Source organism: Pseudorca crassidens, chromosome 12, assembly GCF_039906515.1.
Source record: "Pseudorca crassidens isolate mPseCra1 chromosome 12, mPseCra1.hap1, whole genome shotgun sequence".
NCBI lineage: Eukaryota > Metazoa > Chordata > Mammalia > Artiodactyla > Delphinidae > Pseudorca > Pseudorca crassidens.
This window is the reverse complement of record NC_090307.1, coordinates 13,113,120-13,123,582: the sequence shown is the minus strand read 5'-3', so window position 1 is coordinate 13,123,582 and position 10,463 is coordinate 13,113,120.

Below are 10,463 nucleotides of genomic sequence, written 5' to 3'. Positions count from 1 at the left end.
CTTTAATTTCTTTCATCAGTGTCTTATAGTTTTCTGCATTCAGGTCTTTTTTCTCCTTAGGTAGGTTTATTCCTAGGTATTTTATTCTTTTTGTTACAATGGTAAATGGGAGTGATTCCTTAATTTCTCTTTCAGGTTTTTCATCACTATCATATAGGAATGCAAGAGATTTCTGTGCATTAATTTTGTATCCTGCTACTTTACCAAGTTCATTGATTAGCTCTAGTAGTTTTCTGGTAGCATCTTTAGGATTCTCTATGTATAGTATCATGTCATCTGCAGACAGTGACAGTTTTACTTCTTTTCTGATTTGGATTCCTTTTATTTCTTTTTCTTCTCTGACTGCTGTGGCTAAAACTTCCAAAACTATGTTGAATAATAATGGTGAGAGTGGGCAACCTTGTCTTGTTCCTGATCTTAGTGGAAATGGTTTCAGTTTTTCACCATTGAGAATGATGTTGGCTGTGGGTTTGTCATGTATGGCCTTTATTATGTTGAGCTAAGTTCCCTCTATGCCTGCTTTCTGGAGGTTTTTTTTTATCATAAATGGATGTTGAATTTTATCGAAAGCTTCTTCTGCATCTATTGAGATGATCATATGGTTGTTCTCCTTCAGTTTGTTAATATGGTTTATCACATTGATTGATTTGCGTATGTGGTAGAATCCTTGCATTCCTGGGATAAACCCCACTTGATGATGGTGTACGATCCTTTTAATGTGCTGTTGCATTCTGTTTGCTAGTATTTTGTTGAGGATTTTTGCATCTATGTTCATCAGTGATATTGGCCTGTAGTTTTCTTTCTTTGTGACATCCTTGTCTGGTTTTGGTATCAGGGTGATGGTGGCCTCGTAGAATGAGTTTGGGAGTGTTCCTCCCTCTGCTATATTCTGGAAGAGGTTGAGAAAGATAGGTGGTTAGCTCTTCTCTAAATGTTTGATAGAATTCGCCTGTGAAGCCATCTGGTTCTGGGCTTTTGTTTCTTGGAAGACTTTTAATCACAGTCACAATTTCAGTGCTTGTGATTGGTCTGTTTATATTTTCTCTTTCTTCCTGGTTCAGTCTCAGAAGGTTGTGCTTTTCTAAGCATTTCTCCATTTCTTCCAGGTTCTCCATTATATTGGCATATAGTTGCTTGTAGTAATCTCTCATGATCCTTTGTATTTCTGCAGTGTCAGTTGTTTCTTCTCCTTTTTCGTTTCTAATTCTATTGATTTGAGTCTTCCTTTTTTTCTTGATGAGTCTGGCTAATGGTTTATCAATTTTGTTTATCTTCTCAAAGAACCAGCTTTTAGTTTTATTGATCTTTGCTATCGTTTCCTTCATTTCTTTTTCATTTATTTCTGGTCTGATCTTTATGATTTCTTTCCTCCTGCCAACTTTGGGGTTTTTTTGTTCTCCTTTTTCTAATTGCTTTAGGTGTAAGGGTAGGTTGTGTATTCGAGATGTTTCCTGTTTCTTGAGGTAGGATTGTATTGCTCTAAACTTCCCTCTGAGAACTGCTTTTGCTGCATCCCACAGGTTTTGGGTCATCGTCTTTTCATTGTCATTGTTTCTAGGTTTTTAGATTTCCTCTTTGATTTCTTCAGTGATCTCTTGGTTATTTAGTAGTGTATTGTTTAGCCTCCATTTGTTTGTATTCTTTACAGATTTTTCCTGTAATTGATATCTAGTCTCATAGCGTTGTGGACAGCAAAGATACTTGATAAATTTCAATTTTCTTAAATTTATCAAGGCTTGATTTGTGACTCAAGATATGATCTATCCTGGAGAAAGTTCCATGAGCACTTGAGAAGAAAGTGTACTCTGTTGTTTTTGGTTGGAATGTCCTATAAATATCAATTAAGTCCATCTTGTTTAATGTATCATTTAAAGCTTGTGTTTCCTTATTTATTTTCATTTTGGATGATCTGTCCATTGGTGAAAGTGGGGTGTTAAAGTCCCCTCCTATTATTGTGTTACTGTTGCTTTCCCCTTTTATGGCTGTTAGCATTTGCCTTATGTGTTGAGGTACTCCTATGTTGGGTGCATAAATATTTACAAGTGTTCTATCTTCTACTTGGATTGATCCCTTGATCATTATATAGTGTCCTTCTTTGTCTCTTGTAATAGTCTTTATTTTAAAGTCCATTTTGTCTGATATGAGAATTGCTACTCCAGCTTTCTTTTGATTTCCATTTGTATGGAATATCTTTTTCCATCCCCTCACTTACTTACAGTCTGTATGTGTCCCTAGGTCTGAAGTGGGTCTCTTGTAGACAGCACATATATGGGTCTTGTTTTTGTATCCATTCAGCCAGGCTATGTCTTTTGGTTGGAGCATTTAATCCATTTACATTTAAGGTAATTATCGGTATGTATGTTCCTGTTATCGTTTTCTTAATTGTTTTGGGTTTGTTAGTGTAGGTCTTTTCCTTCACTTGTGTTTCCTGCCTAGAGAAGTTTCTTTAGCGTTTGTTGTAAAGCTGGTTTGGTGGTGCTGAATTCTCTTAGCTTTTGCTTGTCTGTAAAGCTTTTGATTTCTCTGTTGAATCTGAATGAGATCCTTGCTGGGTAGAGTAATCTTGGTTGTAGGTTTTTCCCTTTCATTACTTTAAATATGTCCTGCCACTCCCTTCTGGCTTGTAGAGTTTCTGCTGAAAGATCAGCTGTCAACCTTATGGGGATTCCCTTGTGTGTTATTTGTTGTTTTTCCCTTGCTGCTTTTAATAGTTTTTCTTTGTATTTAATTTTTGCTACTTTGATTAATATGTGTCTTGGCATGTTTCTCCTTGGATTTATCCTGTATTGGACTCTCTGTGCTTCCTGGACTTGATTAACTATTTCCTTTCCCATATTAGGGAAGTTTTCAACTATAATCTCTTCAAATATTTTCTCAGTCCCTTTCTTTTTCTCTTCTTCTTCTGGGACCCCTATAATTTGAATGTTGGTGCATTTAATGTTGTCCCAGAGGACTCTGAGACTGTCGTCCATTCTTTTCATCCTTTTTTTTTTATTCTGCTCTGCAGTAGTTATTTCCACTATTTTATCCTCCAGGTTACTTATCCGTTCTTCTGCCTCAGTTATTCTGCTATTGATTCCTTCTAGAGAATTTTTAATTTCATTTATTGTGTTGTTCATCATTGTTTGTTTGCTCTTTAGTTCTTCTAGTTCCTTGTTAAACGTTTCCTGTATTTTCTCCATTCTATTTCCAAGATTTTGGATCATCTTTACTATCTTGTTTGCTCTTTAGTTCTTCTAGGTCCTTGTTAAACGTTTCCTGTATTTTCTCCATTCTCTTTCCAAGATTTTGGATCATCTTTACTATCTTTATTCTGAATTCTTTTTCAGGTAGACTGCCTATTTCCTCTTCATTTGTTTGGTCTGGTGGGTTTTTACCTTTCTCCTTTATCTGCTGTGTGTTTCTCTGTCTTCTCATTTTTCTTAGCTTTCTGTGTTTGGGCGTCTCCTTTTCACAGGCTACAGGTTCGTTGTTCCTGTTGTTTTTGGTGCCTGCCCCCAGTGGGTCAGGTTGGTTCAGTGGGTTGTGTAGGCTTCCTGGTGGAGGGGACTCGTGCCTGTGTTTTGGTGGATGAGGCTGGATCTTGTCTTTCTGGTGGGCAGGACTGTGTCCGGTGGTGTGTTTTGGGGTGTCTGTGACCTTACTATGATTTTAGGCAGCCTCTCTGCTAATGGGTGGGGTTGTGTTCCTGTCTTGCTAGTTGTTTGGCATGGAGTGTCCTGCACTGTAGCTTGCTGGTCGTTGAGCGGAGCTGGGTCTCAGCATTGAGATGGAGATATCTGGGAGAGCTTTTGCCGTTTCGTATTACATGGGGCCGGGAGGTCTCTGGTGGACCAATGTCCTGAACTCGGCTCTCCCACCTCAGAGGCTCAGGCCTGACCACTGGCCAGAGCACCAAGACCCTGTCAGCCTCACAGCGGTGAGCTGCTGCATGTGAAAACGGTGGCGGCGGCAGCTGAAACGGCAATGCCCTTGCCTTCTCTGAAGGCTACAGAGGCGACACTCTTGCTCCTTCTCCCATGTCCAGTTAGGTGGCGGATGGTGTGCAGGGACTGGCAGCCGCCTCCTCCTCAGCGACTGGGCTCTTAATCCTCTGCAGTAGCCACCGAGGAGCCCGACAGGTGGGGGGAGGGCACGCTGGGCTGCAGGTGAGGGAGCTGATGTTGGATATTTAACATGTCCATCTTCCAAAAATTTGGAATTTTTCCCTATGACCAACATATAATCAGGATCCTTCCAGTGAAATTTTTGTGTGCATGCATACTGCTGAATTTGCTGAATTGCATTTCAGAAATGTTGGACTATTTATTCTCCCATTGTGATATATGAGTATCTTCCCTACCCCCAACCCCATAAAAATACATTTATTTAGGGAATTCCCTGGAGGTCCAGTGATTAGGGCTCCGTGCTTCCACTGCAGGGGGCATGGGTTCAATCCCTTGTCAGGGAACTAGGATCTCATGTGGCATGGCCAATATATATATATTTATTTATTTAAGTCTGAATTGGTAACCCCTTCTTCCTTTCAACAGTCAACACAGAAAGGGGAACATGGAAAGTGTGTCTCCAAGCCTTACCCTGTCCATCCAGGTGCCCCACCTGGCAACTAACCTCTTTAGGTAGTTTTTTCCTGTATCCATTCGGATTTGTCTTGCAAAACCAAGAAAATACAAATATAAATTCTTATCTTCTGCCCCTTTTGATACAAAAGGTAGCAAATTATATGCACTGTTCTGACCCTTGCTTATTTTTCTCAAGAGATACAGTAGAGCACTTTCCACACCTGTACTGAGAGCACAGCCTCCTCTCTGTTTCAGCAGTGAAGTGGTCCATCCCAGGGAAGCATCAGATCTGGAAAGAGCCACCTGCTGTTTCCACTGTTTTTTATCACAAACATGGTTGCAGTGAACAATCTCCTGCATATGTCCTCTTCTGTGCATGCCCGATGCCACAGAATACTTTCTCAGGGGTGCTTTCTGTCAATGCTGCCCACCTTTTCTATTGGGTTCTCTCTCTCTTTTTGGTACGATTTCTAGGAGCTCTTTTTGTGTTAGGAACTTTTAGCCCTGTTTTGTCATGTGAATTGCAAGAATTTTTTTCTTTTTAACATTTGTCATTTTAAAAAATTTAGCCTACAGTGGTGGTTTTTTCCTTTCCACGCAAAAGGTTTAAACAGTGTAGTAGAACATGTTAGTCTCATCCTCCGTGCCTCTGGATTTTGAGTCGCATGTTGGAAGAGGGTGGGTGAGAGCACATCTTAGGCCTCCAGGAGCCCACAGCCAGCGCCCAAGTCTCAGATGGTGCTGCAGCTCCTTGGGTTCTCAGAAGCAAGCTGCCTTTTTCTTTTCTTTTTGTTAAACCTCGTTTCATGGGAACAGGAATGGTGTAAGTATCTCACAAATCCATTTTTAGAGAGAACAGAGGGAACAGAATCAGGAGTGGGCTTATGTCTGGGAAACATCATACCGTCAGGCCTGTGCCTGCCCCCCTCCCCCAAGCCCTCCTGAATGGGTCACACTTCACGTGTTTTTAAACTGCACTCATCACAGCCCAACAGCCCAGTAGATTATAAACCATGTTCTATGGAAACCGGGAAATCATTGGACATCCCTGAGTAAGTAAGAGTGTGCACGGGCAACATGTTTCATGTGCATCTTTGCTGTTCCTCTTGCCTCTGATGCAACATTCTAGAAGAGTACTGGGGCTTTAAGAATCACGCAAAAGGATTGTAAGAGTCCAGCAAGCTTTAGTGCCAACCAGAGCCTCCCTCTGAGGCAGCTCTTTCAGCCCTGTGACGTTAACAGTGAAAACACCCACTTAGCACTGCGGCGCCAGGCTTGGAGACACTGCCATTAGCCTACTTCTCACAGGTGGGAACACGGAGGAACAGAGAGTGTAAGAAAGTTGCCCCAAACTACCCAACTAGTATGTGGCGGAGCTGGGCTTTGAACCCAGGCAGCCTGACTCCAGGGCACAGGCTCCTAGTGAGTACACACAGTGTCCTCAATTAATTACAACTCCAAACCTAAGAGGAGAAAATACCATTTAGAAGGAAGATGGGAAAGACAGTTAAAAGAAACAAAGGAAGAAACCTGTATGAGTGATTCCCGGTACCCCTGCTCCTGCTGTAAGTGCCCTCCACTGTTAGCAGTGTGGTTTCTATTTCTGGAGAAAGCTGGGCCCAGGAAGCGTACCTCAGGGTTCCAGGCCCAGCACCTCAACTCCTGTAGCTCTATGACCTGGGGTAAATCACTTTATTTTTATTTATTTCTCTTGTTTTTGTTATGGTAAAATATACATAACATAAAATTTACCATTTTGTTCTATTTTCAAGTGTACAGTTCAGCGGCATTCAGTGTATTCACAATATTGTGCACCCACCACCATGATCCATTTCCAGAACATTTTCATCATCTCAAACAGAAACTCCATTCTCATTAAAAGAGAACTCTCCATTCCTCCTCCCCCCAGATCCTGGTAACCACTGTCTACTTGGTGTCCATGAATTTGACTGTTCTGCATACCTCGTGTAAGTGGAATCATACAGTAGGTGTCCTTTCATGTCTGGCGTATTTCATATAGCATAATGTGTCCAAGGTTCATCCTGTTTAACGTGTATCAGAATTTCATTCCTTGTAAAGGTTCAGTAATGTTCCATTGTATACACATTCCACCTTTTGTTTATCCATTCACCTGTTGATGGACAGTTGGGTTGTTTCCACCTCTGGATGTTGTGAAGAGTGCTGCTGTGAACATTGGGCCTGAGACCCTGCTTTCAGTTCTTTGGGGTCTATACCTCAGAGTGGTTGCTGGATAATTGCTGGATAATATGGGAATTCTGTGTTTAACATTTTGAGGAACTGCCAGACTCATTTTATTTTCAAAGAGGAGATTTTTTTCCTCACTCACAACCCTGGGCATAAGCTTCCTAATCATTTCCCTGGGCCAATGAGCAGAATTTTTCCAGCCCCTTCTCCCTGAAGCATCAGCCCTACGACGTCTAGTGTGTGTGGAGCTCACACAGGCCTAAGGCCACAGGCCCTGTGAGTTAAATGCTCGGCACTTGCACGTGGGTCCTTCCGTCTCCTCACTTGGCACCCTGTGGACCATCTCTTCCTTCTAGGGTCACTTTCCACATTTGTTTCCTTCATAGTTTCTCCTTCTCCCATAATACAAGTTCTGTGGCGGTCAAGACATTTTTTTCTCTTGTTTTCTATTATATCGTCAAATTATAAGATGGTAGCTGGCACATAGTAGGTACTCCAGAAGTAAGAGAAAATGCCAAGCCTCTGTATACATTGCCTCATTTAATCCTTATAACAACTTTTATCCCCTGCTTCACCCTCCAAAAACAGGGCCAGATAGTTTAAGTAACTTCCCTAATGTAGCACAGCTAGTAAAATATATATTCGATGTGTGATCTACATGGGAATGCAACAGGCATGCACCAGCGTGGCTGAAGGAAACCAGTACTCCTCCAGCTACCCACGAGCTATTCTTGAGTCCCCAGGGATGCTGCCCCTGCCAGTGGGCACGTTCCTGCCCTTTCCGGGGTCTGGACTTGAAGACCCTCGTTCCGGGGCATAACTGACCTCAGGGGCCCAAGGAGGGCGCCCTCACCCCCAACTGCTCTATCCTCAGTGAGGACCTTGTCCTTAAGGTCCCACACAGAGCAGAGGCCAGGCAGTGACATCGACTGGAACTTTACTGACAGTGCGAGGATAATGAAGGCACGCGCGGGAAATAAATCACGAAGTCCTCAGGCTCAGACCCTCACTCAGGGCTCCTCATGCCACCACCCGGCCTCGCTACCACCCTGGCCATGAGCCAGGAAGTTCACGCCATCAGTGCTCTCCAGGCATCCCCCCACCCCCGCTGTCATAGTTTGCTAGTGCTGCCAAAACAAAATACTGCAGACTGGGTGGCTTAAAAACCAGAAATTTATTATCTCACATTCCCGGAGGCTGGAAGGCCCAGGTCAAGGTGTGGCACCATTGGTTCCTCCTGGGGTCCCTCTCCTCGGCCTGCTGATGCTGTCTTCTCCCTGCGCTCTCACAGGTTCTTCCCTCTGTGCGTGTCTGTGTCCTCGTCTCTTCTAAGGCGGACACTAGTCGGATTGGATCAGGGCCACCCCGTCACCTCATTTTAACTTAATTACCTCTTTCCAAATACAGCCTCATTCTGAGGTGCTGGGGGTTAGGACTTCAGCATGTGGATTTGGGAGGGGACACAATTCAGCCTGTGACCGCTCAGCCAGAGAAGCACGTTTCTCCTGTTTCCTAGGAGTGTAAGATTTTGCTCCAAGTCGCAGCCATCTCCTCGGCCTCTTCCAAAGACGACTGCTAACAGCACCTATTCATTTCGGTTTTTCCTATCAAGCGGGGAGGTTCTCCAGCCACATGGTTATGTGTAGAAGAAAATGTGTCTGCTGGATATGATGGGCTAAAGGGGTCTGCCACGCTATAAAGTTGTGAAATTCTGTGTTTCAAAAGTATTTCCAGAGAGCTTCCCTGGTGACACAGTGGTTGAGAGTCCTCCTGGCGATGCAGGGGACGCGGATTCGTGCCCCGGTCCAGGAAGATCCCACATGCCGTGGAGTGGCTGGGCCCGTGAGCCATGGCCACTGAGCCTGTGCGTCCGGAGCCTGTGCTCTGCAACGGCAGAGGCCACAACAGTGAGAGGCCCGCGTACCAAAAAAAAAAGTATTTCCAGAGAATGCGGGTTATGAGATGATCTGGAAAGGGGTGCGGGGTCGAGAGCTGGGATGCTATAATTAGAAGCCCATCCTCAGTCCAGAATTCTCCTCTTCCTGGAGTCTAAGCTCCTCATTTTAATGCTGTGAATGAAGCCATTGCCTATCCTGTAAGAGCAGATGATCTTGCTTCACACGAATTGATGTGGACCACAAAGCATGGCTTTCTTCCTCTCTTGGAACCATAAATTAAGGTCTGTTCTGCACTCATCTGCTCACCAGGTCTTGGCAGCCTTCTCTGGACCTTGGGGCTCCTTGAGTACTTACAGTCTTTGTTCAAATAAGCAGCCTCCCGATGGCTGGCCCAGATGTGACGCTCACATCTGGAAACTATCCCTAGTCTTGGCCCAGGCCTTCAGGCTTAGGAGATGTGTATGTGTCAGGTACAACCCCGCCCTGCCTGGTGATCCACACACAAGGCCCCGTGCAGGGCAGAGGTCTTGGGGACTGGCGGCTGGGTTTGGAGACCGTGTGTTGGGTTAAATCCCAATGGGCTACCTGCCAACAGCACCACATTCGTGTTCCCATCCTACCATCCTTCCTTGATTCTCTGGCAGGGCCCACAGTGCCAGGCCTGCCACAGACATCCAGCATGCAACCCACCTACCTTGAGGCATCTCACTGATGCTGCCACCATGGCTTGGCCCGTGGATGCAAGTGGTTGTCTGAGCCTGGAACTGGGTCTCCCAGCTTGAGAATTTATACCTGAGATTTATGGTGCAGGCATGAGGGTGAATTGTCTGTATGTCACAAAGTGCTTAGTTCAGAGGGGGCTCCAATGCTTAAAGAAAACCCTGTGCTCTAAAGCCAATAATACAGCATGACCCACTTTGGATCAGTGGTGCCTGTCCAGGGAAATGCCCTGCCCACCATCCTTAAGGAACAGTGAGCACCAAAGAGTGGTTTACGTGCAGGAAGGAGGTGGCATTTCTGGTAGGACCAGAGTTTGCACAAATGCTTGTATCAGGTACTCGTGTAAAGCTGCCGGCTGCTATTGACAGATTTGAGGTCTGACTGACCCTCTGGGCCAAGAAGGATCCTCACTGATGTGTCTGCCTGGCCTAACCTATTGGTTTTGGGGGTTTTTTCGTCGAATGCATTTTACAATTTCCCAACTAGAAAATTTTAAACATACAGTAAAACAAAAGAAAAAAATTATTCCTCAAATCCCAACATCAGAGATAATGGTTAACGTTTTGGTTTCTATATGCCAAATCTTTTCTCATATGTATGTATAAATAGTTTCTAAAATAATGAAAGACAATCATCCCATAATACTGTTCTAGAATCTGCTTTTCTTTCAATATCTCATAATATTTCCATGTCAAAAATATACAACTATATTAGCAGTCTTAAGAAGAGTAGTACTGCCACTTAGGAGAGGACTGAAGATCTGTGAAGGCATTTTCAGTTGTCACAATCATGGCAGAGTAGGAGAGGGTGGGTGGGAGATGTGCAGCTGGCACTCAGAAGGCAAGGGACCAGGAAATTAAGTGTTCTGCAAAGCTTAGTCCAGCTCAGATTTTGAATATCCTGATGGATATTTACAACAGTGGGAAAAAAATTTATAATAACTTCAGCCTAAGACCTAACTCCTTTTTACGTATAAACACAAAGCTTTTTGGCATGGTTTTAGTATACACAGAATTTTATAACAATGCAACTAATGAGTTTTGTTTTGTTTACACTTTTTACTATGAATTGTCAGCTC